Source organism: Bos indicus, chromosome 6, assembly GCF_029378745.1.
Source record: "Bos indicus isolate NIAB-ARS_2022 breed Sahiwal x Tharparkar chromosome 6, NIAB-ARS_B.indTharparkar_mat_pri_1.0, whole genome shotgun sequence".
Classification (NCBI taxonomy): domain Eukaryota; kingdom Metazoa; phylum Chordata; class Mammalia; order Artiodactyla; family Bovidae; genus Bos; species Bos indicus.
This window is the reverse complement of record NC_091765.1, coordinates 15188098-15215695: the sequence shown is the minus strand read 5'-3', so window position 1 is coordinate 15215695 and position 27598 is coordinate 15188098.

Genomic DNA, 27598 nt, shown 5'->3' with positions numbered 1-27598 from the left:
TCCTGTGCCCCACTTTGACATGGTTGAGATATTTAAGTCATTTAATATTAGTCAAATGCAATTATTAAATATAAGATTATTTATAAATGTAAGATTATGCAATTATTAAAGTATACGACAAATGCAATTATTCTCCTTGTAAGAAAATGGTTTTGAACTTTATATCACTCCTTTAACTCAAAGCCAATGTAGTCCTCATCAGGGGAGGAGAATACAGCCAAATCTAAAGAATAACAATTAAATAAATTTTTTTACATTAAAAAGATTTTAAAATGTTGAAAATTATAGTTTTGTACATTAAAACTACAGATAGACCATCTTCCTGACTTCAGAAGTTATTTCATGCTTTTAAAGACATAAAGAGACTGGAATGAGACAAATCTAATTAAATGTACCTTAAATATAGAAAAATACCTAACTCACTTCCTGATTTAAAAATAATTCGTTGGGGGCCACTGAAGCCAGAGAGTGATGTTATTATATATTATACTTGTGTCTTAGGCTGATAATGCTGTCTTCAGTACTTAGGATGGGTTGGGAAGAAAGAACAGTCATCAGGAAATCCAATCAGCTTCTTTTGAATAACTGGACTGAGTTAGTCAGCAGTCATAGGATTGTACATGAAGGAACTGATGAAAATTTTCTCATAATCTAAATGGATAGGGATTAGAAACTGTATTTAAGAAGGAGGGGGGAAAAGAGGAACTGAAGACTGGGTGTTTAAAACCTGAACAACTCTGGGAATTACAATGACACTGATCCATATGAAATGTAGAAGGGGGAATGGATTTTGAGAGGAAGATGTATTTCATTTAGACAAGAAAAGTGGATATATATCTATATCCTTGTGGTCATGACAATGGAAATCTAGATTGAGGATATATATATATCCTTGTAGTCAGACAAATGGAGATCTAGACCAAGGGGCTAGATTTAGACTGGGCTTAAGAACCAAGTGAAATATAAAAAAAACAAGGGTAGAATCACAGGTAATGAAAGGAGGAAGAGGAAGACTCGGGGCAAGAATATCATGTGAATGAAAGCACCCAACTCCTCCAGACACCCTGCCACCACTCTTTCCTGTATACGACTAGATTCCCAAAGAAATTAAGAATTCAGTAGCCGGAAAGGAAGGAGAGATCTAAATCAGCATGACATTCAGAAAGAGTGTATCACTTGCTTCTTTGTCTGTTCCTGACCGTGATTCGTGTGTCTAACATTTCTCACTGTCATAATATGCGTTTACATGTTCATTTATTACCTGACTCTTCCCCATTAGAATATATGATTCTCAGAGTTCAAGACTTACCTGTTTATGTCTTTATTACAACTCTCAAAAAGCATAATTTTTGAATGAATGGAAGTTTAACATCATAAAAACTCTGAGGAACTTCAGAGTCTAGAGGTTGGGTAGGCACAGAGATACTGAAAAGGACACTGAGAGTCTTTTGGAAATCCTCATTACTGTAGAGGAGCAACATTCATGGATATTTCATAGATGACATACTGATAAAGCTTAATTTATCTTCTAACTCACAGTGATGACGTCAGGTTAGAGAACAAGCAAGAGAGGAGAGACATGAAGTTGGTCCACTGGTGAAGTCTCCATCTGTACCAGACACCTGCTTTAGTACTTTACTTTTAGACAGGTATTTTAGTGGGGCTTCCACCTGAAGGAGAAGTCAAAGGGATAAAACATTTTTAAAATTAATTTATTTATTTATATTGGAGGCTAATTACTTTACAATATTGTAGAGGTTTTTGCCATACATTGACATGAATCAGCCATGGGTGTACATGTGTCCCCCATCCTGAACCCGCCTCCCTCCTCCCTTCCCAGCCCATCCCTCTGGGTTGTCCCAGTGCACCGCCTTTGGGTGCCCTGTTTCATGCATCGAATTGGACTGCTGATCTATTTCACATATGGTAATATACATCAGATCAGTCGCTCAGTCGTGTCCGACTCTTTGCAACCCCATGAATCGCAGCACGCCAGGCCTCCCTGTCCATCACCAACTCCTGAAGTTCACTCAGACTCACGTCCATTGAGTCAGTGATGCCATCCAGTCATTTCATCCTCTGTCGTCCCCTTCTCCTCTTGCCCCCAATCCCTCCCAGCATCAGAGTCTTTTCTAATGAGTCAACTCTTCACATGAGGTGGCCAAAGTACTGGAGTTTCAGCTTTAGCATCATTCCTTCCAAAGAAATCCCAGGGCTGATCTCCTTCAGAATGGACTGGTTGGATCTCCTTGCAGTCCAGGGGACTTTCAAGAGTCTTCTCCAATACCACAGTTCAAAAGCATCAATTCTTCAGTGCTCAGCCTTCTTCACAGTCCAACTCTCACATCCATACATGACCACTGGAAAAACCATAGCCTTGACTACACGGACCTTTGTTGGCAAAGTAATGTCTCTGCTTTTCAATATGCTATCTAGGTTGGTCATAACTTTCCTTCCAAGGAGTAAGAGTCTTTTAATTTCATGGCTGCAGTCACCATCTGCAGTGATTTTGGAGCCCAGAAAAATAAAGTCTGACACTGTTTCCACTGTTTCCCTATCTATTTCCCATGAAGTGATGGGACCAGATGCCATGATCTTCATTTTCAAAATGTTGAGCTTTAAGCCAACTTTTTCACTCTCCACTTTCACTTTCATCAAGAGGCTTTTTAGTTCCTCTCCACTTTCTTCCATAAGGATGGTGTCATCTGCATATCTGAGGTTATTGAGATTTCTCCTGGCAATCTGGATTCCAGCTTGTGTTTCATCCAGTCCACCATTTCTCATGATGTACTCTGCATATAAGTTAAATAAGCAGGGTGACAATATACAGCCTTGAAGTACTCCCTTTCCTATTTGGAACCAGTCTGTTGTTCCATGTCCAGTTCTAACTGTTGCTTCCTGATCTGCATACAAATTTCTCAAGAGGCAGATCAGGTGTTCTGGTATTCCCATCTCTTTCAAATTTTCCACAGTTTACTGTGATCCACACAGTCAAAGGCTTTGGCATAGTCAATAAAGCAGAATTAGATGTTTTTCTGGAACTCTCTTGCTTTTTTGATGATCCAGCGGATGTTGGCCATTTGATCTCTGGTTCCTCTACCTTTCCTAAAACCAGCTTGAACATCAGGAAGTTCACAGTTCACATATTGCTGAAGCCTGGCTTGGAGAATTTTGAGCATTACTTTACTAGCGTGTGAGATGAGTGCAATTGTGCAGTAGTTTGAGCATTCTTTGGCATTGCCTTTCTTTGGGATTGGAATGAAAACTGACCTTTTCCAGTCCTGTGACCACTGCTGAGTTTTCCAAATTTGCTGGCATATTGAGTGCAGCACTTTCACAGCATCATCTTTCAGGATTTGGAATAGCTCAACTGGAATTCTATCACCTCCACTAGCTTTGTTCGTAGTGATGCTTTCTAAAGCCCACTTGACTTCACATTCCAGGATGTCTGGCTCTAGGTCAGTGATGACACCATTGTGATTATCTGGGTTGTGAAGATCTTTTTTGTACAGTTCTTCTGTGTATTCTTGCCATCTCTTCTTAATATCTTCTGCTTCTGTTAGGTCCATACCATTTCTGTCTTTTATTGAGCCAATCTTTGCATGAAATGTTCCTTTGGACATGTTTCAGTTATTCTCTCAAATCATCCCACCCTTGCCTTCTCCCACAGAGTCCAAAAGTCTGTTCTTTATATCTGTGTCTCTTTTCCTGTCTTGCATATAGGGTCATTGTTACCATTTTTCTAAATTCCATAGATATGCATTAATATACTATATTGGTGTTTTTCTTTCTGACATACTTCACTCTGTATAATAGGCTCCAGTTTCATCCACCTCATTAGAACTGATTCAAATGCATTCTTTTTAATAGCTGAGTAGTATTCCATTGTATATATATGTAACACAGCTTTCTTATCCCTTCGCATGCTGAAGGACATCTGGATTGCTTCTTATACTGTTGGTGGGAATGCAAACTAGTACAGCCACTATGGAGAAAAGTGTAGTGATTCCTTTAAAAACTGGGGATAAAACATTTTTGCATGGGTTCCTTCTCAAAGTGAATTGCTACTCCTAGCAGAAACTTGTCAAGCTTCCTCTCAAGAAGACAGCAAATGATATCAGAAACTCTGTATCACAGACTTTCTCCTCCAGGGGACCAGAGTGAGCCAAGCAGCAATTTTTTCATGACAGAGAAAAAGTACTTGACCTATCAAAATATATAGGAGTCAGAAATTGCACAGCAAAGTATTCAAGGGGATAGCACATTTATGAAACTAAATCTGATGTCAGATGTAAGAAGAATATGCAATTGCTAAAGGCTGTACAGTGATAAAGCACACACATTTGTAGAATTAAAAACTATACTGGAGGCTGCAGAGAGAACACTGCAAAAATAGAATTAACAACATAGAAAGTGACCCAATACATTCTCCCACTAAACTGATGAAAATTGATGGGAGGTAAGGCAAGAGAGAGAGAGGGAGGGGGGAGAAAGAGATTCAGGGAGTACAATACATATATGATAAGGCTTCCCAAAAGATAGTAAAAAATACTTATAAAGAGTATTCCAATAACAACAAAAAGAAGTAGAGATAGAATATAAACACTATTTAGATAAATAATAAAATTTCCTAAAGTCAAGATTGTCTGCATATTCAAAGGGAGAAATGTTATTTTCATTGTTCATGTACAAAGAAAACATAAATACTACTGATATTGTAAAACACTAATACATCTTTGAAAAAATTACTCCAAAAGAAATTACAGTTGCCTGAGAGACATTAATTAAAATTTAGAAAGTTAAATGTGGGTGATTGAAGTTAAAAGACTCACAAAGGGCAACACAGTCAGCAAAATACAGAGTTTAAAACAAAAACTGTGATTAGTAGGGTTATAACTTGTAAGAAACAGAAGTAAACCATTAAAAGAAAAATATATGTCAAAATTATAATTTAATTATGATAAACGTGGTAAACACAGTATTCAGATAAATATTTAAAAAGTACTCAAATCTACTAGTTAACATAGACATGAAAAAAAGGCAGAAATCTCTTTAAAAACACTAAACTGAGAAAATTAAAAGTGTTGATAATATCTAGTTTTGGTATATAAATTAGAATCACAGTATCTGTCAATATTTAAAAGGTATATATCAATTAAGCAATTATATTTATAAAATTTTATTCAGCCCTGGATGTTTCAAAAGATTGAGGGCAAGAGGAGAAGGGGACGAAAGAGGATGAGATGGTTGGATGGCATCACTGACTCAGTGGGCATGAGTTTCAGCAATCTCCAGGAGATAGTGAAGGACAGGGAAACCTGCCATGCTGCAGTCCATGCAGAGGGTCACAAAGAGTCGGACATGACTTAGTGACTGAACAAAGAACAACAAATTCAGCATATCTATTTGCACATGTGTTTAAAGACTTGATGGACCTTTGCTGGCAAAGTAATGTCTCTGCTTTTGAATATGCTATCTAGGTTGGTCATAACTTGCCTTCCAAGGAGTAAGCGTCTTTTAATTTCATGGCTGCAGTCACCATCTGCAGTGATTTTGGAGCCCAGAAAAATAAGTCTGACACTGTTTCCACTGTTTCCCCATCTATTTCCCATGAAGTGATGGAACCAGATGCCATGATCTTCGTCTTCTGAATGTTGAGCTTTAAGCCAACTTTTTCACTCTCCACTTTCACTTTCATCAAGAGGCTTTTTAGTTCCTCTCCACTTTCTGCCATAAGGGTGGTGTCATCTGCATATCTGAGGTTATTGAGATTTCTTCCGGCAATCTTGATTCTAGCCTGTGCTTCTTCCAGCCCAGCGTTTCTCATGATGTACTCTGCATATAACTTAAATAAGCAGGGTGACAATATACAGCCTTGACGTACTTCTTTTCCTATTTGGAACCAGTCTGTTGTTCCATGTCCAGTTCTACCTGTTGCTTCCTGACCTGCATACAGGTTTCTCAAGAGGCAGGTCAGGTGGTCTGATATTTCCATCTCTTTCAGAATTTTCCACAGTTTATTGTGATCCACACAGTCAAAGGCTTTGGCATAGTCAATAAAGCAGAAATAGATGTTTTTCTGGAACTCTCTTGCTTTTTTGATGATCCAGCAGATGTTGGCAATTTGCTCTCTGGTTCCTCTGCCTTTTCTATAACCAGCTTGAACATCTGGAAGTTCACGGTTCACGTATTGCTGAAGCCTGGCTTGGAGAATTTTGAGCATTACTTTACTAGAGTGTGAGATGAGTGCAATCGTGCGGTAGTTTGAGCATTCTTTGGCATTGCCTTTCTTTGGGATTGGAATGAAAGCTGACCTTTTCCAATCCTGTGGCCACTGCTGAGTTTTCCAAATTTGCTGGACTGAACTTAAAGACTTAAGTGAAAAGGTAATCATTGCATTACTGATTTAAAAACACAAATCTAAGAGGAATGGATAAATTTTGGCATAATACACTGAATTATTATGTTTCTGCTTCAAAAAAAAAAAAAACAGTAATGAAAGCAAATAGGCAAACAACGAAAGCAAAAATTTCCTCACTTGGAGAAACCTCGGAGATGAATTATTGTAAGAAGAAAAACAAAGATGCACATATACTGTATTTCTCATTTTATTATAATAATAAAACTACCTAAGCTTACTCTCTCTCACTCCTTCTGTTATAAACACATAAATATACAGTCATAAATATTCATACATGCTAGATATATAAATGCATACATAGCCATTTATGCATATGTTCATAACTGTATATATTTATATAACTATATAGGTACATACACATGTAAATGGGAAAATCAGAGTTGATTGTAATGTAAATATGAAATTGTAAGATTGTGAACAATAATATTAACAGAAATTATTTCTTTGGAAAGGGCATATTGGACCAAGTGGAGGGTGAATTTAACTTTTTCTTCTATTTAATTTTATACTTTTTGAACTTTTTGCTGTGACCTTGGAATTACAGAAATAACTAAGATACAACTATTTCAGTGATTAGATTAACAAGATTAAAGATAATTTAATCAAAATCTATGTTTTTTAAGTTGTATTTGACTCTTTTGCAACCCCATGGACTATATAGCCCACCAGGCTCCTTTGTTCATGGGATTTTTCAAGAAGATCCTGAAGTGCGTTGCTGTTTCCTTCTCTAGGGGATTTCCTGGACCCCAGGGATTGAACCCATGTCTCCTGCATTGGCAGGTAGGTTCTTTACCACTGAGCCACCAAGGAAGCACATATATCCTTTCTACATGCCCTCAAAACCAGGATTTAGGTCATTACATTGCAATTAACTCTCAGGTAAATCAGCAATTTCTTTAAACAAATGTAAGCAGAGAATTTTTGTTGAATGAGGTGTAGAGTAGACAGGTGAGGTTGGGGTAGAAGAGAAGGGAGGGGTGGGCAGAAGGAACACTCAAGTCCTGATCACCTCATTCAAGCTGCTGCAGGAAGCTCTGAACTTTTCAGTCCCAGGAACAAATTAATTTTCTTCATTTCCTAGCTTCTTTGATATTGGGTTTTCTCATGCTTGCAGTATGAAAATTCCAAATTGAATCAAAGAAGTAACACAAAATTTTCAATAAAGTGTATACTTTTGAGCATTTGATGGGGAAAATAGGCCATGGTAGTAGTCATGAGTTTGGGGATTTATTAAGGTTTCAGTTCGTATCCATTCTGAACATCAACTGCATATGGTAGTTGATTCAAAGTCACTTTTGACATGTGTCATCTTTACCGTCTTTGTTTACACTTTCTCAGAGTTACAGATGATGGAAGATATTGTGAGTGGTTCATGACAGGTTTAATACTTTATGGGGATACTACTTTGGAATTTGAAATCTGAAAGCTGTCTTGACATTTTCCTGATGTCTTTATTGTCTCCGTGGTCAGCCTCAAGTTGAATTCTGTCTTTAACCACCCCCCCCACCTCCTTTCTCGGTTTTTCTCACTACTGGGGAAATAGGTCCAATAATTCAACAAAAGAAGCAACCAGCTAACAAGAGACCTTTCAAGTAGATGTCATCTTCTAGTGGAGAATTATTGCACTATATATGTTATCATAGTTAGAGCAGAAGCACTTTGAAGATAAAAATAAGTTATTTCTGCTACATACACTTTTGCACCAGAAATGGTAAATATGCTCAGCTCATACCCTGTAGTGAAAAGAAAAAATTTGGAGGAGCATAGGCCACATAATTAGGAAAAAAAGTCTATTCAGGTAATATTCCACATGTCATTACTAAAATATTAGTCTGATAAGGAATTCACAGAAGATATTATTTGACTAAAATAATAAGAAATCTTTAAAATTTCCATCAGACTTTCTAAAATAACTTTTCACCTGATTAAATAATAATACTTATTCCTTATAGTGAATTTTTAACATTTAAAAAGAACTACAATCAATGCATTAGTTTTGAGTTAGCACTCAAGTGTTTAAGTGAATAGGATAAAGACCAAAAGACTAAACACATCTAGTTAGTGACTATTCACAGTTTTGTGGACAAAGGTGTTTCAGAATCTGTAGATTTGTAGCTCCTTAGGGGCAAATATCCTCTGGTATCCAAAAGTTTCTTTCATCTGAACTCAGAGTTCAGTAGCTGTATGCTAGAAATCTGTTGAAAGTTGGCCTACCACAGAGGTGAAGCTAATAGACATTTTTCCTCATTTTCCCCTCTTGTGAAGTAGACAAAATGGGCCAGTGACTCAAAGAACCGTGAAAGGATTAGGAGCTGGGTGGAAGCAAATGGATATTGTCTGGAAAAACAGTCACCATCTTCCTGCTAATCTGAAATGTCTCCTGACCCAAGAGCGGATCTCCCACCTTCACAGACTTCCGGAAATGTGATTTCCATGCTATATGGTTAACAGAATGGGCTCTAGCTGCAACTTATCTGAGTTAGATGCTGATTCCTCACTTGTTTTTGTAACCTTTGGGCAAGTAAGTTACTAATTTTGTCAGTTCTTCAGTTTCCCTCTCTGCAAAATGTGGAAGATGTGACATCATAACTCACAGGGTGATTTTGTATGAATTGAAATGTATGAATGCTGAAATCCATGCCACGTGTTCAGCCCTCCACACTGTAGGTAGGCAGTACACACATTCTAAACACTATTATTAAGTATAAATATTTTCATATCACCAATAATTTATAGAACTAGGAACATATACACAATTCCTATAAAACTTGGTAGTTTAAAGACTGATAGAGTCTCAATAGATACACACTCAAAATCATACTGTAGAAAGAGAAACAGATTTTTTTTTTCTATAACTTGAAGTGTTTGTTGCATAGGTATTTCCAGAGTATTGTCAGGGATTTTGAAAAGCTGTAAACACTAAGTAAGTCCATCCCTTACCCAGCTGCATGAGCATTCCTTCAGCTCCCTTAAAGTTCTGATCTGCAACACTAAATAAAAATATTTCCTTCTTTCTCTCTTCAATCTCTAAGCAACCGGCCTGCACTAAAGGAAGACTGGAGTTCTGCTTTTTTGAATTTAACAAATGAAAAGGGGATATTTCTTTTTTTTTTTTTTTTTTATTCAGTGGACCATCATTTTTAGGTAACCTCTGACGTATATATCATATCATCACATAAGCCTCATATTAACTTCAAAGGGAACGACACACAATGGCACACAATGTGGTAAGAAACACTTCCAGGACACAATGGAGTATTATCTGCAGCAGTGCTGAAGCAGATGTCTTGGGAGAGCAAACAGTAGCAGCGCACCAAGTTCAGGAGCCGCCGCAGTCAGTCCCAGGTCACTCATCCTTAATGAGATCATGCTGACGGCCAACCAGAAAGGCAGAGCTGCAGGGGGAAAGAAGACAAAAGAAAGGAAAGAAAAAAGAGTCATTGGACCCACCACGTTTTCAAGTTAAGGCCAGCTTGTACATGTGACTCATTGGCAGAAAAGACTGGTCACTGATAAATCTTCCCAGTTTCAGGGCACTGGGAATATTGGAAAATGACCAAGACCCAAGTCCTCATGGAATAAACAGGAACCCCTAAAGGAACAGACCCCAGAAGAGCAGCCAGGCTCCCTACTCCCAGGTTGCACAGGCATTTGACTTCAGTCCCTGTTGGAGGGGTGTCATCCTCAATTCCTTCCACCTGCATCACAGCAAGATTGGGACCAGGGACTCCTGCTCCGATTGAGGGTGATAAAGACTTTCACCACTGAGGACGCTGTCTTGGCAGCAGTGCAGTTTGGCTCTTTTCTTCCCCATTGTCTCTTGGAAAGCTCCAAGTCTCCACGTACTGGGGGTGGGCTTCCTTGGTGGCTCAGATGATAAAGAAGCCTGCAATGCTTCGATCCTGGGTCAGGAATATCCCTTGGAGAAGGAAATGGCAGCCCACTCCAGTGTTCCTACCTGGAGAATTCCATGGACAGAGGAGCCACTACAGTCACAAAGAGTCAGACACGACTGAGCGACTAGCCAACTCCACCTCCCCACCCCCACCCCCCACACACAGGGAAAAGAGGGTAGCCAGAGAGACTCAGAACTGAGCTGAACGTCTAGTATCTCAAATATCATTCTATGGAAATTTCTTCAGTTATTAGATTCCTCAGGGCTATAGCTCCTCTGCTTGGGCTTGTGATGGAAAACACAGAAAGCTATCAGTTTAGCCAAGTAGAAAGAGCAGAAATTCTACAGGGAAGTAGGTGTGGCAGGGATAAAAGGATCAACGCCCATTATTATTAAATCTCCCTGGACTGTACTACTTAACTTTTAGTAGACTGCAAAACAAGATGTAGTGGGAAAATACAACTTTGGGAGAGAAAGCACATGTTATTGTCTACAACCTAGGGCTCTTTGCAGTGGTGAACACAGATTGCACCTGAGGATTGCCCACTGCTTTGCTGAGGAGTTGTTAAGGGGCCTGATTAATGGAGCAAGTATGGTTTTGGCATAACAATCAAGATGGGCTCTTTAGACAAAGCAGGATTTGTCTGCTTTACCCAATGCCCATTCAAGATGGACAAGTCGACATTTTGAAAATGGAAAACAGATGTTTCATACAAAGCTTTAAAAGTGTCAGGTATAGATGAAGGACCCCAGCTACTCAGATGGATTCAGTCCAAGAAGGGAATGTGGACAAATCTGGCATTTCATCCGGCAGACATAAGTGTGTTCTGAAATAATCAGTTTACCTTTGAATAAACGGAAGTTATCCAGAATTAGTAAATCAGGAGAGAATGAGTTTTGAATGACCCGGTAATCATCACACTAATTTCTTTCCAGCTTTACTGAGGTATAACTGACAAAGAGAACCGTATATATTTAAGGTTACAGCGAGATGATTATATATATATATATATATATATATATATATATATATATATATATACACACACATACACACATTGTGAAATGATTACCACAGCATGTTAATTAACACATTTATTACTATCATCCTACTAATTCATTGTTACTTATTCTAAACAACTGGTTTGTCAGACCATTATCACCAAGTGCTTCTTAATAAAGAGACAAATAAAACCTTGAATAAAAGTTATAACTATGAATATACTGGTAATTGAGTGTCATTGAAATTTAGTCCATTGCATGACACTTCACAAACTAGAGATGGAATATTTAGTAAACTTACTTTCATTCTCTAAAAGCAAAGCAAACGGAGACCATCTGCAAAGACGTGTCTATTTTAAAATTTTACATAAATATATGTTTTTAACTCTCCAATGCAATGGTATCACGTTACAATTACCTGGGGACTTTTTAAGAACCCTTATGCTGGGCTTCACCCTCAGACAGTATGATTTTATTTGCTCGTGGTGGAGCTGGGACACTGGAATTTTTAAAAGCTCCTTGGGTTATTGTAAAGTGCAACCAAATTGAAAACTCCTGCTTCACTGTAGCTAGGTATCTAAAATATATGGCTATATTATAACTTTTGTACCGAGCCGTTTGCTGGGATACTGTAGAATATGCCAAAGGCCACTCTCAGTGTTTATTTTGAGGAGCTAGCATCTCTTTTTATGTTCTCAATAGTTGTGCAATGCAATGAGAACACAGATTCTGGTGTAGAAATGCCTGGTTTGGATTTCTAGCTCTCTGTCTACTATCTATGTGATTTGGACAAGTTACCCACACTCTCAGTTCCTTTGTGTGTCAATGATGATAAAAATGGTATCTAACTCTTAGGGTTATTGTAAAGATTAAATAAAAGTATATGATGGTAGTGGTTTAGTTGCTAAGTCATATCTGACTCATTGTGGCCCTATGCACTGTAGCCCATCAGGCTCCTCTGTCCATGGGATTTCCCAGGCAAGAATACTGGAGTTGGTTATCATTTCCTTCTTCAGGACATCTTCCCAACCCAAGGATCAAACTCAGGTCTCTTGCATTGCAGATGATCTCCAGCACTGCAGATGGATTCTTTACTGCTGAGCCACCAAGGAAGCCCTGAAAGAGTATTTAAGTGAGTTATAAAGCCCTTAGAGTATAAAGCCCTTAGAGCAATTTTTGGAAAGATAATTTCCTACTACTACTAAGAAAAAACATGACTCTTATGTCTTGCTCTCTCTCTCGCAGTAATGAAGGTCCAATAACTATAAAGTAAAAACAACCACTAAATTTTTATATACACAGCAATACTTCCAGAAATCCACATTATTTCTCCACTTTGTCAATAAAATTCTTTTTAGTAAAAGACATGAGAATGCTCCTGAGTTGTCTCCAGCTCTTTGGTTTCTCAAACTGGGATCCCTGGAAACTATATAACATGTTTCTCAGCTATTGAGTTGCCTGGGCTTGGATACCAGTTATTCTGAGGGTGATTCTTACGCACAATAAAGTCTGAAAACAATGGCGCCAGTCCACGTGATTGAATGGACAGTGGTAGGAGAAGAATTATTGTGTCCTTTAACCTTCTAGCTCTAGTGTGCCCTCAGGAAGCATCTTGAAAATATCAGTACAAGTGTCTATTAAAGGGCATGGTGTGTTTATATGTTTAGGTAGGAACTCCGTCAAAGCTGTAGATGTTGACTTTTCATGACCAAGCAGTTTAACTTTATCTCTAAAGGGGCACTTGCCACGTTATATAAGTTTGGGGTGGGTTTCTTTTCTTAGAAAGTCTTCTGAAAACGTAGACATGTTACTGTCTTCATCTGGTGGGCCCAGAAGGGTGGGTTGAGTGCCATCCTCAAAAGGTTCAAAGTCTTCCCCTGGGACTGGCCAGAACTGAGAGTCTGTCTGGGAGGGGATAGGACACTCTGAGCCTAGGCCAGGACCCATTTCCTGAATTTCATTCCTGTTTCTTATTTCTTTCCTTGATGCTGCTCTCTAATAGCTAATACTCCCCTATTCACCTGGAGGAGCTCTAAGACTCATGAATAAGGAGTCCTCAGGGGTCCCAAGGCCAGGCCCATGTCCAGAAGGGCAGCCTGGTGAGTGGGTTGCTCCCATAGACTGCCACGGAATTTTTTTCATGGGGTTTCAAAAGAATGGACTGCCAGGTGGCACTGACATGCTGATTTTGAGAGACCCACTCATTCCACTCAGAATAAAAGAATTTACATGTGCACTGATTGGGAAACTGTATAGACACACCTCTTCCCTACCCGCTATTCTGAATCTTCATCCATGTCACAATACCTCACCTCATATTATTTATTTTCCTAAATATAAGGATGCCACAATAATTATTTATATGCCCTATGGATGCCCCTAACTCCAACTTTTACTCTTTTTTATCATGAAGTATAAAGCCATCAGAGATAACTACAGCTTTTCTTCTGGAATGCCTATCATATAACAGCAGTCATAGTTATTTTAAGATCTTTATAAGAAAGCTGGCTGCATTCAGAAGATTATTACTAATGGGAAGAGTCAAACTCTAATAAATTAGGAATTAGTGCAATAAAAATTAGAAAGATGGGAAGTAATTTAGGATATGCTTTTGTAATCAGACCACAATCCTTTTTCAATTACAAAAAAAAAAAAAGCAAACTGTTTCTTACTCAAGCAGCGGTTCCATTGTGCATTGATTATGAACTCTTTTCCAAGTGTCTTTTTGGGACTCAGGCTGGCAAAACAGCAATATCAGAAACATTGCCAGTTCCAGTAGTTGGGGGAAGAAACTCTGGAAGGCCTCACATAAGTAATTTAACAGCTTGGACCAGAAAGGATATGTATCACTTTGTTCACAACTTATTCATCAGATGTAGTTATGTGGTTCTCATTTAATAACAAGGCATCCAGGAAGTGCAATCTAACCATTTTTCCCAGAGAGAAAGATCCAGAAATATTTGGGGGACAGCACTAAAGACCACCACAGATGTGTTCAAGGTAGTACATTTATTCAGTATTCTGCAAGTTTCTAAAGGAAATGTCTAGAATTGTTGCTTCTCCTATAAGGAGTATCTTTGAAAAAACTGTAGAAAATGAGAAAATAAATAAAAAGGACCTATAAATAGCAAATATTAGAAATTTTAAAGCTAATTTCCATATTTATAACTTATAAAAAATAAGTCAATAAAATTAATTTTATTTCCTATTGAGACAGTCATGTAGTATGGAATTCATGTTAGAATCCAAAAGTAAAAATCTGAGCAAAGGAAAGGCAATCTACCCAAATATTAAGAGTATTGTTTCTAGATCAGGAGTACATGAGTAACTTAACTTTTCTTTTTTTTTTTTTTACCTCCTATTCTAGATTTTCCATAATGAGTTCTGTTTTTATAATGAAAAATTATAAAAAATAAACTAATGTTGTTAGGGTAATGTCTTAGAGAAGAGGAAACCAATGATTTTTAGCCTTAAATATAAAACCAGATTACTAACTGGTGGGTTAGTTAGCTGGGAAAAACCTTTTCCTTCCTAAGAAGTTTAAAAAAATATTTACACTAATTAATTTGGGGAATGAAACATAGTTAAGAGATAAACATGATCTATCCCAACCTTAGATTGGTATCCAAAGCTTTTCACTCTACTTTAGACAGTTTTGTGAGAAGCATGTGTGTGTGTGTGTGTGTGTTATTCACACAGTCGTGCAGTCATGTCTGGTTTTTTGTGATACCGTGGACTGAGGAACTCTCCAGGCAAGAACACTGGAGTGGGTTGCCATTTCCATCTCCAGGGGGTGTTTCTGACACAGGGATCAAACCCTGGTCTTCCTCGTCTTGGGGAGATTCTTTACCTTTTGAGCCACCGGGGAAGTCTGCTTGTCAAAGCGATCACTGTTTATATTTCAGCTTTTAGTGTTTTGCATTTATGGGCTATCCTTCAGGTATTTGATTTTTTGATGAGATCTGGAATGTCACTTGGGAAAATTACGATGTATCTTAAGTTTTAATTGAATTTGAAACAAAATAATGGATGATCAAAGTTTTTGAAAGAAAATTTTTTTATAATTAAAAAAATACTCAGAGTCATTGTCATTGACAGACAACAGAGCAGTGGTTCCTTCAGAAGAGAGACAGGAAAGTGTGGAGGGATTATGAACTGTGTGAGGAAACTTTTAGGATCAGTGAATATGCTTATCCTCTTCATTTTAGTGGTGATTTCATACATATGTTGTAACATCAAAGTATGTAATTTATGTGCAATTATACCTTAACGAAGATGTGTGAAAATATAATTCAGTGTATCCTACAATTGGTAGTTATCTGAAGGCCGTTATCTTATACTAAAGCTACTAAGCTACAAAGGTCAGACCTAGATCTCTTGATATTTAATGTTTCTTTTTATCAAACTTGGAGACTGGAATGTGAAATTTTCAGATGATACCAAGCTGCAGAGAATGAAAAGAATTGTGATAGTCAATGTCTATGTGAAGTAAGGATATGAATTGAACAAACGGGAAGTAACCAACAACCAATGATTGTGCTTTTAAGTTATAAATGTGCTTTTAACTTTGAAGGCTGTGCCATATTAACTAGACGGAATCTTTGTCTGAAGCTATTTTTTTGGTAATGGTTAAACAGTATTGTAAACCACCAATGTGTCTTATGGATGGTACCAGGAAGTTTTGTCATTAAAAGAAATTGACATATTTCAGGTATAGTTTGAATGTGACTAAGGAACAATTTATATAAAGCTACAATAACTTGGCAATTCTGAAAATAGCATCATGTGTGGCTGTGCAGATAATACACCATGGATGATCATAAATGAAATTTAAAATTTCAAGGTGAATATCAATGTTGACGGTTAGCATATGCAATAGGAATAAGCTGGGTTATTATTGTAAAATTTAGAAATATTGTGCTTGCTATAAAATGCGATTTCTTTCTTTATATTCTCAATACATTGAATTCTGGATTCTAATGAATAAGTTCAATGTTTAAAATTCAGATTAAGAACGAAAATGATGCTAAGCTTGTAACTGAGGCTCTTTCTACAGGAAGAAATGTCAGAAGTAAGGTGGAAATATTCTTTTGATCCAACAGATCAGCTGTGGCACTTACATTCTACAAAGACATACACATTTGAGTCACTTTGATCTCCCCAACATTTATAAGGGTCACAGCTGATTAGATTAAGAGACATTTGCTTTCAGGCCTATCCTACCACTGAATATGTGGAAATAATCTTATTCTAATTAATAAAATACTTCTAATTCTAATATTGCACATGTAAAAGGATGTTTAACATTTCCATGTTAAACGGCTAACAGTTCAAAGAGTAACTGAAAAGCAGCTGAAAAATGCACTCTCTTATAGAAAAAACTCCTGTATGAGAGCATGATTTGTACCTTGGCCAAAATAGACAGTTTTCAATATATTTTCCCCCAAGCCCTTGAAGTGGAGCTCAGGAAGCATTACCTTAAAAAGTTTGGAAGCTAAGCTCCTGGAGGTGAATGCTATTGCTGATTCTTTTTCTTTAGGAACTAGCAGAGTAACTCTTTCGGGGAAGAACTAAAAATGTATTTGAATTTTAAAGACCAGCACGATTAGACTAGCAGGATCAGGTAGGTCCAGACCATAGCTAACTAATGAAGTTCATGAAGAGCCATTGAGGTTCTTTAAAACTTCTGTTCCCAGTAGTTGTCAGCACATAGACACTAAGTGAATGACTGGTGAAGATGCTGTGACACTGAAGAATGGGAGAGAACAGAGCATCTCTAATAAACACTAAAATCTGGAGTCCAGAAAAGGATGGTTACAGTCATAGCAGAGTAACAGTAGCAATGCTTCTTCAGGACAGTGGGCTTTCTTAGAAACGTTCAGGAGGAGCGGGTAGCAACTGATAAACCAATAATTAAAAGCTCAGTTCTATGAAACAAGCTTGTGGTGTCAAGAAAAAACCGTAAATCTTAACAAGTCATGCTCTTACTGGACCCGTAAATGTTTACCAAAATAGTGGCACAGATGGTTTGCAGTTCAATTTGGTGTTATCATGTGACTGAGTTCTAGTTAATACACAAATGATGAACCTTGCAGATTTGCTCGCAAGAACCTCCTATAGGTAAACTTCCCAGTTCCTTCCCTCTCTGGCTGTTTGGAATGGAGGTAGCTCCCAGCATGACCATGTTAAAAATAACAGAGCTACAAATGAAAGACAATTAAACATCTGAACTGTCTCCCACTGATTGGGAACATCCTTTTTCTTCTTATGAATGAAAAATACATTGCCATTGGGTTAAGCCACTGTGATATGAGGGTTTAAGACATGATTAAGACAACTGACAAACCATTTATTGTCACATTGCTATACCAAAGATAGGGGCATATTAGAGCAAATATTTAGTTGATAAATGCAGACTATGAGCAAGGCAGAATTTGCTACATTTTAAATGAAATATACTAGCTTTTTATTGCATCAGGAGTTGGGATCCAGGTTTTTTGATATTCAGCTATTTGATACACTTAATTGAAAGCAATCTGTCTTAACTTTAAGATACTATATAATTTAAGCATACTTTTCTCATGATATTTATCAAATTTCTCTGTACTACAGATACTTGGATTTTTTAAAAATATTATTTCTCTTCCTAGGTGTTATTCTTCTAAACCCTGTGATTATGTGTGATAACATTTTTGCATAACTTAAAATAACTTGTTCAGCTCTTTGTTAAGCATTTTGAAGTCTCTATTATTGTGTATTAAATGAATGTTTGAGATATAAGTCAATATTTCTTTGTAATAAATATATGAGGGATCATCTAGATACGCATATAAATTTAAAAAATTTTGTCCCATCTGTGGTTAGAGTGTGACTTAAGCTTTGCACTGTTAGAAATAGAAAATTCTTCTATGCTTTAAAATTTTTTGGCAATATTTCTTATCCAAGAGTTAAACAAAATGGGTTTTACTAATATTTATATTAAGTACTGATTTTTTATATATCTTAAGGTGAAATCTGAAATATTCTTGCAAAATTTACTCAGCTTCTAAGTTGTCATTTTTGAAAAAATATACAGAGTTCATTTATTTTTTTATGCTACACATCAATGAATAACTGAAGAAGAATAAAAATTCTTTGTATGAGCTATGATCATGCAAATGTAAATATATATGAATAGCAGTTGTAAACAAAGGATTCATTTAATTCTAATAGTAAGTTGCATCATCCTAAAATGCAATTCAGATTATTTCTAGATATTTGTTTGCATATATTTTTCATTAGCAGTTCTGAAATTTTGTGCTCTTATATCTTAAAAGTATCTTTTTGATTTACTTTGATAAGAAAAAAAAAACACATTTGCCAAATGTCCCATCTAATTAAGGGCTGAGAATGTACCCAAAGTGCAACTGTTTATGTTTATTTAGGAAATGCTATAACTTTTAAAAAATTGAAATTATTAAAATATTTAATATTAAGATGTTAGTACTAGTCTTGCAATGCTTTATTATATGAATCAGCCATTATTTGTACAATCACATAATTTGAAATCAATAAAGTTTAGAAATACTACCATAAGCCCAAAGAACACTGTATTTTTTCCTCCCATGTGGCGTATATATATATTTTCCTTTTGTATTATTGGATACATCATCATCATTATTAATATATTAGACATTGTGAGAAAGATAACAAGCTCAAATTTTGCCGCTTGTTCTTTAAGAATGCATAATCTGGCTGAAAAGACAAAGAAATTCATGTTAGTAGACAACTATGAAGCAGTGTACTAAATGGAGTACTATTTAAGTGGTAGAACTTAGGCAAAATCTTTAAGAATAGTCAAAATCTAGACAGGCAGAGGTGAGAAATGAGGATTTTTTCAGCAAAGAAAACTAGTTGAGAAGGGTGGAGATAAAATAGAGTAAAGGTATAGTTCTCAATCCATTAGAATCATCTAAGGAGCTTAAAAAAATTCTTGTGCTGAGGCTGTATGCGTGTTAAGTCGCTTCAGTCATGTCAACTCTTTAGCTCACCAGTCTCCTCTGTCCATGATATTCTCCAGGCAAGAATGCTGGAGTGGGTTGCCGCATCCTCCTCTAGAGCATCTTCTCAATCCAGGGATCGAACCCACGTCTCTTATGTCTCCTGCATTAGACAGACAGTTTCTCTACCACTAACACCATCTGGGAAGCCCATGCTGAGGCTACTCTAAACTTACTAAATGAGACTCTTTGTGGGTGGTATTGCTGCTACTGCTAAGTCACTTCAGTCATGTCCGACTCTGTGATCCCATAGATGGCACCCCACCAGGCTCCACCGTCCCTGAGATTCTCCAGGCAAAAAACACTGAAGTGGGTTGCCATTTCCTTCTCCAATGCAGGAAAGTGAAAAGTGAAAGTGAAGTCGCTCAGTCATGTTGGACTCTTCGGGACCCCATGGACCACAGCCTACCTGGCTCCTCCCTCCATGGGATTTTCCAGGCAAGAGTACTGGAGTGGGTTGCCATTGCCTTCTCTGGCCTGAGGTTAATCATTTTTTTTATCACAAAATACAAATGGCAGCAATGGGGAGAGATTCAATTGCATGCCTAATTCATGGGGGAAAAAAAGTAGCAGGCTCATCCATCTATGGGATTTTTCAGGCAAGAATACTGGAGCAGGTTTCCATTTTCTCCTCCAGGGGATCTTCAAGAATCAGGGGTCAAACCCATGTCTCCTGCATTGGCAGGTGGATTCTTGACCACTGAGTCACTGTTAGGTTGGGAAGAGTGCAGGGAGACTGGACTTCTCTCATGCTCAGCTGCCTCTTCTGTCTGGTATCATTTACTTTTAGGAAATAACCCTCCACAACTTGGCAAGGCTGCCAGTCACCTAGCCCTAACTACCCTTCCTTCCCATAGGTAAACCCCTCCCTTGCATGATCCAAGAAAGATCTAGAAATCTTTAGGGAAGGAAAGAATGGATGTTGAAAGTTCTACTTCTGAAATTTTAATCAATAAGAACCAAGCAATTGTCAGAGGGGAGTACTACCACCAAATAGGAGGCAGATATCTGAAAATGATGTTAAAATACAGAAAAACTTAAGCTAAGCCATTTACTGGCTAAAAGAGAGAAACAGGCAAATCCATGGAGATATATTCAGAGTCCAGCCTCACAGATTAACTCCTCTTTGTTGTTTAGTTGTTAAGTCGTGTCTGACTCTTTTGCAACCCCATGGACTGTAGTCCACCAGGCTCCTCTGTCCATGGAATGTTTCAGGCAAGAATACTGGAGTAGGTTGCCATTCCTTCCCCAGGTCTCTTTGTGGGTGGTATTAAGAATCATTATTTCTAAATCTTCCCAGGTGATGGAATCCCTAGGAATACCAAGCTTGAGGACTGCTGGAGGAAAGCATGTTGTAGTCACTGTCCGACCTGCTTGCCTAGAACAGCAGTAGAAAGGGACCAGATGGGAAGCAGTTTTACTGAGGATTAAAAGAAACAAGAAAGAAGGATAAAAGTAACTAGGACGGTGTGGCAATTAATTATCAGAAGAAAGTTAGTCTTAAGGTAGAGAGGATGCTTTCAGGTTTTACTGTATTGATTTAAGCTAATACTGAAATTCCATTCTCCTCTAGACATCCAGTCCCACTTAAAAGGATAATGACGTCTAGAAGATTGAGAAGTACTGTGAAGTTCGCAGTCTAGAAATACAGGCTCTTAAAAGAGAGCCACAGGACAGGAGAATGCTTCAAATCATAGGACTGTAGAATGCTTTCTCTCCCCTCACACCTTACCATCACATCATTAATGACCTATTTACTTTAGTTCCTTTTACTGAGTAATTATGTTCCACTCACTAGAAAAAAGCACGAGACATACTAAAAAGCAAAAACCACAGTTTGAAGAGGCAGACTAGCATCAAATCAGAGTCAGATATGACACTGAATGTTGAAATGATCAAACCCCAGTATTTGAAAAAAAACTATGATTAATAGGATAAGGAATTTAACAGAAAAAGTGGACAGCATGCAAGAAAAAATAGGCCATGTAACAAGGGTGGCACTACTGGTAAAGCACCTGCCTGTCGATGCATGAGACATAAGAGATGCTGGCTCAGTCCCTGGGTTGGGACGATCTCCTGGAAGAAGGCATGGAAACCCACTCCAGTATTCTTGCTTGGAGAACCCCATGGACAGAGGAGCCTGGCAGGCTACAGTCCATGGGGCTACAAAGAATTGGATACAATTGAGCAACTGAGCACACACACACACGCACACACACACACGCACACACACACACACAAGCAGAGAAATGGAAATTCTAAGAAAGAATCAAAAAGAGATGTTAGAGATCAGAAACACTGTAAATGAAATGAAGAATGCTTTTGAAGAGCTCATTAGTGGAATAGGCACAGTTGAGGAAAGAATCTCTGAGTTTGAGGATATGTCAAAAGAAACTTTTAAAACTGAAGACGAAACAAGATGCCAGTCCAGGTTCGATGCACGATACTGGACGCTTGGGGCTTGTGCACTGGGACGACCCAGAGGGATGGTATGGGGAGGGAGGAGGGAGGAGGGTTCAGGATGGGGAACACATGTATACCTGTGGCGGATTCATTTTGATATTTGGCAAAACTAATACAATTATGTAAAGTTTAAAAAAAAAAAACTGAAGACAACAAGAAATAAGACTGGAAGAAATGAAAAAGAAAAGAATATCCAAGAGCTATGGGGCAACTACAAAAGGTATAACATATACATGATGGGGATTCCAGGAGGAGAAGAGAGAAAGAGAAAGAATGATATATTTGAAACAATAATAAGAAAGAAATATTTGAAACAATGATGACTGAAAATGTCCCCTAATTAATATCAGATGCCAAAACACAGACCTAGGAAGCCCAGGAAAATCAAGTAGGATAATGATAAATAAAGCAAAACAAAACGACACTGAGGCATATCATATTCAACCTGCAAAAAATGAAAGATCAAGAAAAAAAAATCTAGAAGAAATCAAAGGAAAACAAAACTTTACCTGCAGAGGAGCTGAGATATTATACCTGACTTCTCCTTAGAAAGCATGCAAATAAGAGAGTGGGGTGAAGTATTTAAATGGTTGAGAGAAAAAACTCACAAGCCCAGAATTCTATATCCTGCAAATTATCCTTCAAAAATAAAGAAGAAATAAAGAGTTTCTCAAACAAACAAAAGCTAAAGGAATCTGCTGCCTTAAGAATAGGTCTGTCTTATTAGAAATGGTAAAACTTCTTTAGAGAGGAAGGAAGTGATATAGGTCAGAAACCCAGATCTACATAAAGAAAGGAAGGACACCAGAGAAGAAATAGTGAAGGGAAAATAAAAATTTTTACTTTATCTTATTCATAACTGATCTAACAGACAACAGTTTGATCAAAGTAGTGACAGCTGCTGCTGCTGCTGCTGCTGCTAAGTCGCTTCAGTCGTGTCCGACTCTGTGCGACCCCGTAGACGGCAGCCCACCAGGCTCCCCTGTCCCTGGGATTCTCCAGGCAAGAACACTGGAGTGGGTTGCCATTTCCTTCTCCAATGCAGGAAAGTGAAAAGTGAAAGTGAAGTTGCTCAGTCGTGTCCTACTCTTAGCGACCCCATGGACTGCAGCCCACCAGGCTCCTCTATCTATGGGATTTTCCAGGCAAGACCCCACTGGAATGGAGTGCCATTGCCTTCTCCCAGTGACAGCAGAGATATTCAATTATATTAAATATGCTTATGTATAAGTGAAGTAATGATAGCAATGATACAAAAGAAAAGAATTAGTAATATTTTGTTATTGTAAGGTATTTGCCTACATGTGAAGCTAGTTAGGGTTATTTGAAAGTACACATGGATTTGTTTTAAATATATACTGCAAAGTCTACAGCAACTGAAAAAATTAAGAAAAAAGTATAATTGACAAACTAAGAGAAGAAAGAAAATGGAATTACATAAAATGTTCAGTGAAAACCACAAAAAGCAGAAAAAGAGAAGAAGACAAAATAGGAAGAAAGAACAAGGGCAGTGAATAGAAAATAGTGACAAATATGGTAGATATTAATTTAACTGTATCAAAAATAACTTTGATATCAATGGTCTAAAACACCAATTAAAACACAGAGATTGTCAGAGTGGATCAGAGTTTGTATCCAGATATATGTTTTCTACAAAAATAAGATACTTATAGATTAAAAATAAAGGGATGGAGAAAGATATATCACGCTAACACAACTAAAAACAGTTGGAGTAATTATATTAATTTCAAACAGAGAGGACTTCAGAGCAAGGAAACTTATCAAGGATAAAGAGAGGCATTAAATAATCAATTGGGGTCAATTTTTCAAGAAGCTATAGGAAGTCTTCATGTCCATGTACCTAACAAGAGAGCCTCAAAATATGTGTTACTGAGGAATAACACATACATTGATTGCATCAATCTCAAGGATGACATTTTCAGTTTTGACAGTTGTAGACACCCATGGACCTCTGCTGTGATTAAGATAATACAGTATATTTTCATCATCCTCAAACACTCCAGTGAGTGGGCTGTACACATTGAGGTGGGACAGCAAGTGTGAAAGTGACTCTCTGTGCCCTGCCTACTGGGGCAAGATAGGGCTGTGACATCACATTCTGCTCTGCTGGAGAGTACCCATCAAAGAGTCCTAAGTGGAGGAGCATATTGCCGGGTGGAGGAGGTTGGTCCAGAGTCTACCTACCCCAGGTCCTGCCCCTTTGCAGCTTCTTGGGCAAAACTCTTACGTGTGTGTGCAACAATATTGTGCTTTGGCACTCCAGGTGAGGTGCTGTAGGCCAGCTCTTTCCATCCAAGGCTTATACATAGATTTTTCAAAGTTTTCAAAAAGCAATTTTCTCACAGTGTCTGACTGCTTAAGAACTTTGAAACCCAAGGAATATACAGTGTATTTGATTAAAAGAATATTTTTTGTGTGAAGTTTTCTTACAAGGGCAGATGCAATACTTTGAACACAGAGTGAATAACGAGCAAAGAATGAAATTGCACATTTCAGTCTTTCAAAAATGTTTTCAGAATTCATGAATGACAAGATTATAAGGGTTGGTATGCAGAAAATGAGGCACCATAACTGATAGGCTTTAAAGCATTCTGGGCTTACCTTTGTGACATGTGATTGAAAAATTGAGCAGCTTTCCTTTTGATTTTCTTTTCCATATGTTTTTTACATTTACCTATCCAAGAGCTACATCATTAATCCCTCAAAATGGCCTCCTTTTTATTTGACTCGATTTTTTTTTTTTCCTGGAGACTAGAGCACATCCTGTGTTCTGTATGGCTCGACTTTGCATGTTAAACTTTCCATCATCTGATACTAACAGGGTAAAAGTTTTCTATTTTTGGTATTTCTAAGTTAAAATGAGATAAACATTTACTTAGCACAAAGGTTTTAGTAATAAGATGATAGTTAAGACTACATGATGTGTGAATTAGAATTTGTACTTGTTCAGTTCAGAAACCTATATTTCACTCACAAAAATAAGTTTCATTGATTGTAGAATTAAGTGAATCAGCACACATTAATCACAATTACCTGGTAAAAGGCTATGACATATATTTTAAACAAATAAACAATAGATCCTCTGTTTCAAAAAACATTTTGGCTAGGAAAAAATGACTTTGTAATTCAAACCAGAAATTGCCCTAAATATTTAGCCCATATTGGCTCATTTTGCATGCCATTTTATCTGGACACTTTCTGTTGACATTTTTCGTGTTCATAACTTCATAGGCTGTGGTCATTTGTTTTCTCGGCATCACCCATCTGCCCACGCATTTGTCATTCTGCTGAATTTTGCTTTAGTTGGGCAATGGGAAGTTAGGGCTAGAGGAATAATGCTGTTATGTGAAGGATATCATTAGAGGACAAAATTGTACTTCAAAGGCCAAGCACATATGGTTTTGACTTTTATAAAGATGGCAGGTGGACATGAAGAAAAGGTTGATTTTGAATTTATTTCCATAATACGAGGAACTTCTTGAAAGTCTGAGGAAGATTAATTTCCAATTTGGAATTATTAATTACTGAAACATGGTAAGAGTTTTACAACTTCCTGAGGTAAGTTTTCTGAAGACCAAACCATCTTCATATAAACCCATGTAACAGCTTAATGTACATCTCAGAATGAGAGAAAACAGCAAATGTTTGCTAAGAGAAGCTTTGGAAAGCCAACACATACAGAATGTCATTCATTTGAAAAATTTTAACTAGGAGGTTTGTAACAGAGAAATAAAAAATAAATAATTGTAAATATGATCCAAATAAAATCAAGTATAGTTTCAAAAATTTGCTCTTATTTTAAAAGAACAATTTGTTACATATCTAATCTAACTTTCCTACTGTTTAGCACATAAGGGATTTCTGGTACTGTAGAATGTTAGAGCTTCTTTAACAAGGATAATAGCTCAGCTTGTCTAAAAGCAATTTTTTCTTCTGTATTTATGATACTTCCAATCAAAGAAGGGGTAAAGATTGAAAAATATAAATATACTACTAATAATATAATTCTACTATTACCAATTATCTTACAGACATTTGCATGTGAGATATTTTGCACATCTTCCAGCAATATTTACAATAGCAAAAATACAAAAAAAACCACCCAAATGTCCATTTACAGCGAACAGATTTGACCAGTTATGTTACAAAAGAAAATTGCAATTCTACCCTCTTCCACAGAATAGCACCAATCTGTATATGATGCCAAGGAATAATCTCCAGGATATAGTGATAATATAAAAAGCAACTCAGAACAGTATGCAAATATACTAGCATTTATATAAAGAGGATGTATAAGAAATACATCCTCTCTGTATATAATTTTATAAATAAAACCATTGACTCACAGGAGACGTCCCTGGGTCTGGAAGATCCCCTGGAGTAGGAAATGGCATTCTCGCCTGGAAAATTCCATGGATAGAGGAGCCTGGTGGGCTACAGCCCATGGGATCTCAGAGTCAGACATGACTGAGCATGCACACACACAAAATTTAAAATTAAGGTGCTGTCTTTACCCCATTAATATTCTGCATTCAGGAAGAAATGAGACTGCACAGTCCCTAGGGGAACCACTCTACTCCCTCAGCACCTCAGTGCCTGGAAATTACAAATGTCTTTTTTTACAGTCTTGTATTGACGTGAGTAAGCAATCAGTGATCTTCTTATAAAAATGTCTCTATCTGGGGTAATGGCTTCCCTTTCGGACCTCTACTTTTCTTTTTCACTAGTCAAGATTTTTGTGAGATGGGGGAGCTGCTGGGCAGGGGTCCTTTTCACACAAAGCTCCAAATGGAGGTAAAATGTTCCAGAGCAGGCTTGTGGGCATTTGTGGCAGGTGTAGAGGGATTGGGCTCTTTATTATTTCCATCTTTGTGACCAGCAAGAGGCATATACTTCATAGATATTATGGAGATTTTAGTGTGATTCTCCAAAGTAGCTGATTCTCTAGTACAGAGAGTTTACGAAAAGATTTTAGAACACTTTTTTTTGAAGATTGGATGAAGACTGATGCTGGGAGGCAGAGGATAATAATCTCTAAATGAGAAAGAAGGTCGCTTTGGAAGGATGGGGAATGAGGAAGAAGTATCTTCTCAGCTGTTGTTTGTCATTACCAATATGATAAAATCCCAGACAGAATATTAGCTCAGTTCTTGGGCCCTAGATTCAGACCAGGTATATGTTGATACACTCCACCATACCCTCCCCCTCCCCACCCCCCCACCAACGGTGGTCCAGGTTGGTGGCCCTTTCCTTCACTGGCTACATGAGCAGGAATTTGAAAGGGAGCCTATCTGGGATGTGCAGGCAGCAGAGATAAAGTATTTCTCATCCTCACCTCCTCATGAGGGGCAACCAGCAGTGACTGAGCATGAGTTCGAGCGGTACCAGGTATATGAAGTAACTAGCTCTGAAAATTAGACTGTTGTGAAAGCCATAGTCCAGAAAAGTAGGCCAGGACCTATGTAGAGGACGAGAGTCTTCCAGCATAGCACAGAATGTCCAGAATGTAATTGAAATCACTCATCATACTGATGTGGAGGAGGGAAAAAATTTTCCCTCTCCTCTTCTAGGTTCTTGGGTGAGACCTGCTCCCCTCATCCTCCACAATAAAATAAAGATCAACAAGAGAAAATCACACAGAGATTTATTAACATGTATACCTCATGTACGGAGAAGGCAATGGCACCCCACTCCAGTACTCTTGCTTGGAAAATCCCATGGACAGAGGAGCCTGTTAGGCTGCAATCCACGGGGTCG